The sequence below is a fragment of the Oryctolagus cuniculus genome, chromosome 7, assembly GCF_051225735.1.
Source record: "Oryctolagus cuniculus isolate XC-2025 breed Fujian yellow rabbit chromosome 7, ASM5122573v1, whole genome shotgun sequence".
Lineage (NCBI taxonomy): Eukaryota > Metazoa > Chordata > Mammalia > Lagomorpha > Leporidae > Oryctolagus > Oryctolagus cuniculus.
The window spans coordinates 164,185,722-164,192,205 of record NC_142873.1 but is presented as its reverse complement, the minus strand read 5'-3'; positions in this window follow the sequence as shown (position 1 = coordinate 164,192,205).

Genomic DNA, 6,484 nt, shown 5'->3' with positions numbered 1-6,484 from the left:
CTTTGTGTGCTGGTAAGCCACAGGGCGCTCGGGGTAACCTTATCCCTGGGCACCCGAGATAGCATCTCGCGGCCGGTGACGGGCAGGAACTCCGAGCATGGAGTTAATAACGCAGACTTTCAAAACCGAGGCTGGCAGAGGGAGACCATGGCGGGAATAAAGGGGCCGGTGTGGCTGTAATTGGGACCATGTGAGCCTCCTCGGAGGGGATTAGGAGGAGAGACAGGCCCTGCCCGCGAAGATTAGTCTCAATTAGACGGGCTGCAGGCGAAAGGCCGGGCCGGGAAAGATTAAAACAAGCAGGAGAAAGTTCCCGTGGCGGGGGCCGCGGCCGGCGGCGGGGGCCCGGAGCCGCTAATCGGAGGCGAAGCGTGCACGGTTCGGAAGGGCGCGCGGTAATCGATTCGACGCTGGGTTTGCCGCTCGGCCTCTCCCGGCTCCCCCCGCCCCCCGACGCTGGGCTGCGGACCAGGTGGGCTTGCGGCTCGGGGCAGGGAGCAGAGGGGCTGCGGCCAGCCGGCCACCCTCGCCGGTCTCCTGTCCTCGGCCCGAGGCCCCCGTGTGACTCAGGCCACAGCGATGTGGTCTCTGCTGGCCGCACGCAGGTCACCTGTGGCTGTGCGTGAGGGCTTCACTGGGACCCTCCAGGGCATTGCGCACTGCGGGCCTGGGGCGCTCCCTCCCCCCTGCGCCACCATGGTCCACTCCCGCCCTCTGTCCCCTAGCTCGCCTCCTCCTGGTTCTGCCTCTGTGGGTAGAACAGGTGACCCCTGGCCCAGAAGGCGGCTCTGTTGTCCACTGGCTCGCTCTGGCTCCCACCAGCTCCCCACTGGGAGGAACGAGGTCCCTGCATCTCAAATCGCTCATCTGAGAAGTGGGCGGTCGGAGCCACCCAGTGGACACTGCTGGCCCCGTCCCAGCCCGCGGCTGCTGTCCCATCCTCTCCCTCTCTGGGTGCCTGGGAGAAGCCTGTCGTCCACGTGGCCCTCAGGCCTGGTGGGAAGGGGCCGCCACAGGCCTGGCCCGGGAGCCTGGGGCTGGGTGCCAGGTGTGGCCGCGCCCCTGCCTGCCCCTGCTGCCCGGCATCCCCCGGCTGCCCGCCCCCAGGCCCTCGGAGCACGTAGCGTGCGTGTGTGTTTTATAAATCCTCCCCATTGTAATGACAGCTAAATTATGGAAAATGCATTTTCACAGCTGGTGAGAAAAACCATTAGCATTAATCAAGGAGCCGGCGCGTTGGGGAATCGCGGGCGAGTTTTGTTGGTGAAGTTATGGACGTGCTAAGCAGTCATTAGCGGGATTCGCTTGCGGTGGGGTCAGCCATCCATCTTCACCCCGTGATCGGACGCCTCCCTGCCTCCCTGCTTGTGGCCGGGGGCTCGGCTCAGCGCAGGGCCGGCTCCGGGGGCCCCTGCCCGGGCCGCGGCCCGCCTCTGTCTCAGGACTCAGAGAGCGCAGGCCGACCGGGCCGCGGCAAGGCCTGGGGACCTGGCTTCCTGGGGGCCGACTCGCGGGACGTGCGGCCAGAAGCTCGGATGCCTTGGGGGTCCGGAGGCTGCTCTTGGCCTCTGTGTGTCGCTGACCTCGGTCCCACGCAGCCAGGCTGGGAGGACCGGTCAGGCCTGGGGCCCACGCCTGGTGGCAGTAGGCACTGGGCAGGGGGGTTCCACACGCGTGTTTTGTTTTGGGTAAGCGTGGTGAATGTCAAGGGCCAGAAGCTCTCGAGCCCCGGGTCCCGGCCACGGCTCCCTGGATCCTGCCCGAGCCCCGGGCCCCGGCTCATGGTGAGGCCAACCCCAGACAGACCCCAGGGCAGAGCTGGGTCCCTGCTGGCCCCTGCTGACACCCGGCATCGCCACAGCACACGTCACACGCGTGTCACACGTGTCACATGGGGACACGGCAGGGGTGGCTGCTGCTGTCCACGCTGCAGGCTCTCTCCGGGTTTCACTGGTTTTCCCATTACCACGGGACACCCTTGGGACACGGGACAGCTCCCGGGCCTCGTGTGCAGCCCCCACCCAGGCCCCGCCCCCTCTATTGTCTCCCAGTCTGGCCCCTCATGCTGTCCACTCTCACCCCTGAGGTTCAGCTTAAATCCCCAGCCTGCGAAGTTGCCACTGACCCCTGACCCCAAGGGCCCCCTCCCTTAACCCCCGAGTCTGCAGCCCTCGTCCCTTGAAGAAGTCACCCTAGAAACTACAGCCGTGGGCACAGACACGGGCTGGCATGCACACGCGTGACTGCAAAGCTGCCTCTGCCCACGTCCCGTGTGCACGCATCGGTGTGTTTGCGACACGCGTGAGGGGCTGGTCCCACCCGTGTCCCGCCGACAGGCACAGCAGGCACCCTGCCGCAGGTCTGGGTCTCTCTCAGCGAGGGAGCTGGGGTCCCGGCGCAAGCGGCTGCCTCTAGGGCGAGGGAGGGGATGCGGGAGCAGCGGGGGCGCCTCCCGAGCCGGAACCAGGAGGTGCTGCGAGCCCGCGGGCGCTCGGCGGCATCGCCCGGACTTGGCTACAGCCGGGGTGTGGTCAGCGGGACACGGTGGGCAGGAGGGAGGGGGAGGGGGAGGAGGCGGCGGAGGAGAGGCAGGAGGGGCGTGGACGAGTCGCGTGCTGCCGGGCCAGGAGCAGGTGTCCCCCGTGCCCTGGGAGCCGGCACAGCAGGTGCAGAAGCTGCTGTCACTGCACCGTAACGAAGGCAGCCGAGGAAGCCCAGACGGAGCCGCTGCCCAGGGACCCACAGCGGGCGGGCTGGGGCCTGGCAGCCCCGGGCAGCCCCTCCCTGGGTGGACTGGCGCAGGGCTCTGGCCTTGCTGCTCGGAGGTGAAAGCCCCGACCCCGGTGTCCACGGCAGGGGGCGTTCCTGGGAGGGGCGGCCGCTCTGGTTCTGGGCAGGGCTGGGGGCGAGGTCGGGGTACGGTCCTGAGCAGCGGCTCTGTGCAGGGCTCCGCTCAGCCCTGCTGCCCGACTGACCGTGGGCAGCGCTGAGGCCCGCGTCCGCGTCGTTACATCCGTGCCAGTGCCGTTTCGGGGGCCGAGGGCAGGGTGCACCTGCTGGACGCAGGAGGGCTCTCGAGAATGGTGTCGGTGCCTCTCCGACCCACGCCCACACAGCTGGGGCCGCACTTGACCGCCAGCTCCCCGCCCCCGCCCTGTCCCCCACCCCGCACGGCCATGGACTCTCCTGGCAGCCACACCAGGCTGTGTCTTCCACCCCAAACCAGCGGCACCTCCATGTAGAGCCGAGCTGTGGGCCTGTGGGAGCCCCCCGAGTTCCGAGTTCCGAGCCGAGGAAGGGGCTGAGCAGGCTGGACGTGGGGCGTGGGGGGGACCCATCCTCTCGCCCTGGGTGGCGTCTTCCTGGAGGGAGGTTCTGGGCACACCGGGTCCCCCCAGTCCTGACCCCTCAGTGTCTAATTCGTGGCCGGGGCCCGTGGCCACTGGGGGGCGCCACTGTGCCAGAGGCTTGGTCTTTAGGGAGAGGTGGTGCCGGCTCCGGGCTCTGGCTTCCTGGCTGAGGACGTCCACGCCTTTCCCAAGGCCAGCTGGGGCCTGGGCTGTGGTGCAGTGGGTGGAGCCACATCCCACCTCAGTGCCGGTCCTGCTCCCTGCTGGCCCCTGCTCCTGCGTGTGAGCCCGGGTGCGGCCCAGTCCCGGCCGTTGCGGGCATGTGGGGAGTGAGCCCATGGACGGATCTCTCTGTGTCTCTGCCTTAGAAACAAATAAATCCTGAAGAAAGAACCGACGCAGGCGCTCTTCAGGGAAAAGGCCGAGGCCACGGTCACCAGGGAGGGGTCAGTGGGCACTGCCCATCCTCCAGGGGCAGGCGGAGGGGGCCTGGGACGGGGGGCTTCCTGCTCCTGAGCAAGGCCCAGCCCTCCTGTCAGTCAGAGGACAGCAGTGCCTGGCTGCCTGTCACCCACCCCACCTGGCAAAGCCCCTGTTAACAGCGGCCTCAGTGAGCCAGACACGGGACACTCGGAGACTCGGGAAGGGGTGGCCAGGGTGGCCGTGTGGCCCAGGGAGATGGCACGTGTGACCCAGGGGGTGTGGCCTGTGTGCCTGGTGGTGGCCCATGTGGCCTGGGAGGGTGGCCTGTGTGGCCGAGGGGTGCTAGCACATGTACAGGTGTTTTCCAGGACGACGGGTCTGGGTGTCTCCCTCAGGTGGGCTGAGGCGGGAGAGCCTCAGGCGCCGGCTGTGGCAGGGGTCGCCGTCCTCATTTGCTAAGTCTACCGCCGGCTTCCTGGGGAGACCCATCCGGGTTTGCAGGGTCTGTGGGTTCGGGGCCGGGCTTGGAGCTGCAAGCTCTCCAGAGTGAGCCCATGTCCACTCGTGTGTCCACTGTCGCTGCAACAAACAGCCCCTGCCCCGGCCCCTCCCCCCGCCCATTGTTCTGATGAGAAGACCGAGGCCCTCGGTGGGGGGGGTTTCGGGTCCGACTGGGACCCACAGACCCTCCATGGTCTCAGTGAGGGGGGGCACCAAGGGAGGGGCTGCCTGGCCCCACCCCCCGCAGTGAAGCCCCACAGACGTTCTCAGGGGCAGGAGGCGGCCCCGCCCACATGGACGCACCATCTGCTGACCCCTTGTCGGGGAGCCCCTGGGGCCCAGGCACGGAGAGCTGGAGTAGCCCCTGTGGCTGCCCTGGCCTTGGGGCCCCGGCTCCAGCCTCCGCCAGCAGGGTCTCTGCCTGGCCAGGCCCCAACTCTCCCCAAGCCTGGACCCCCGTGACTGGCACTTGTTTCGGTTCTGGCGTCCACGAGACGGGGAGGGCCAGCCCTGAGCAGCGTGTCCTGGGGCAGCTCTGCCCTCCCCCTGTCCATGGCCGAGGCTGAGAAACCCAGCCCAGGAGTGGCAAAGTGGCTTCTGACCCAGACCAAGGCAGGCCCAGCCACCTGCTGCTGGCACGGGGTCAGCTGTGGCCTCTGCCTGTCCACATCCCGCGCAGGGAGCCTGGCTCCGCGGCCCCGCAGCCTCGGCGGCACTTGGGAAGCGGGGGCAGGGTGGGTCTTGGAAGGCCCGGGGACGGCAGCATCCACGCCCACCTGCAGCCGGGGGGGGGGGCGCAGAGGGGGCGCTGACTGCGCGGGGGCTCCCAGGCAGGAGCCTGTGCCACTCCCGGGGCTGGGGCCACCCCGAGAAGCCCCGGCCTGCGGGCCTCCGCCAGTGTCCAGTCGGGGCACTTGGCACCTGCTCTGCTCCTCACCCCACGCCCCCAGCCGGGGGGCGGGGCTTGAAGGGCCGCACCCCCCCCCCCACCTGCTTCCCCGACTCAGTCGGCTGCAGGAAGGGAAACGGACGTCCACAGGCTCGATCAGACTGTGTCCTCCAACCCCCTCCCCGGCCCCTGCCCTCCCAGCACTCTGGCGGTGAGGGCTGGGCAGCGCAGGGGGCTGAAGGGTCTTAGAGGGGCCCCGGGAGGCCGCCCTGTGGCCCACAGCCTCCCAGGGCCTCCCGTGGTCAAGGCCACGCCTGTCAGGGCCTCTGGAAATGGGCCTAGGCAGTGCGTGGCCCGGAGGCACTAGAATTCCCAGTTCCCGGCTGTGACCCACAGGCCTCGGGGGAGTGCCCTGCCTCCTGGGGCCCGGAGTGTGTGCTCAGCTCAGGTGCTGGGCACACCCGGTTCCAGGGGAGGCGCTGGGGTTTGCTCCCTGATGGCTCATCCCCGTGGGAGGCGGCTGGGCAGAGCCCCCAGGGTCCCTCGTCCAGGGGCTGTGCCCTGAGCGGGGGCGGGGCACCACCGCCCCAATCCGGGAGCTCTCCCAGCTCTTCTCGAAGGCTCCCACCGTGAGGCCCCCAGGGCAGGCCTGGGTGCCGGGAGTCTGTGGGGGGAGCCGGCCCCCCACTCCCTCTTCCGTCCTCTCCCACGGCCGAGGGGACACCTGGGCAGCAAGGACCTGGACTTGACTCCTTCTCCTGAGGCCACCGCCCTCTGGAGCTCCCCGAGCCTGAGCGGGGGGAGGTCGGGGAAGGGGCCCAGTGGGGTCTGCCGGGCGGATCGAGGGCAGAGCCTGAGCTGCCCACAGGCGCCCGCCCACCCTGGGAGGGGCTCTGGGTTTGCAGGGCCGGACCCTGAGCTGGGGCTGGTGGGGGCACAGCCGGGGCTCCTGTTCTCGGGTGAGCTGCCCTGGACCTGTGTGGTTAGCGCAGAGCGGGTCTTGGTGCTCCAGCTGAGGGAGGGGTCTGGGCTAGCCAAGGTGAGGGCTCAGCCACGGAAGGCGGGGAGGAGGGCAGCGTGGGGGTGGGCACCTCTACCCGGCCTGGGGCTCCAGAGAGGGGTTCTCACAGCTCAGGTGTAGCCGGCCCTCAGGGGGAGGCGCCCCGAGACCCCCGTGCTGCGGGCCAGGCGCCCACCCCAGCCTGGCTGTGTTCCTGGAGCAAGGGCAGTAGATGGAGAGAGACGGGGGAGGGGGGGAGATGGAGAAGGAGGAAGGGCCAGGAAGGGCCTGGAGCCGAGGAGTGGGAGCTGAGGCTGAGGG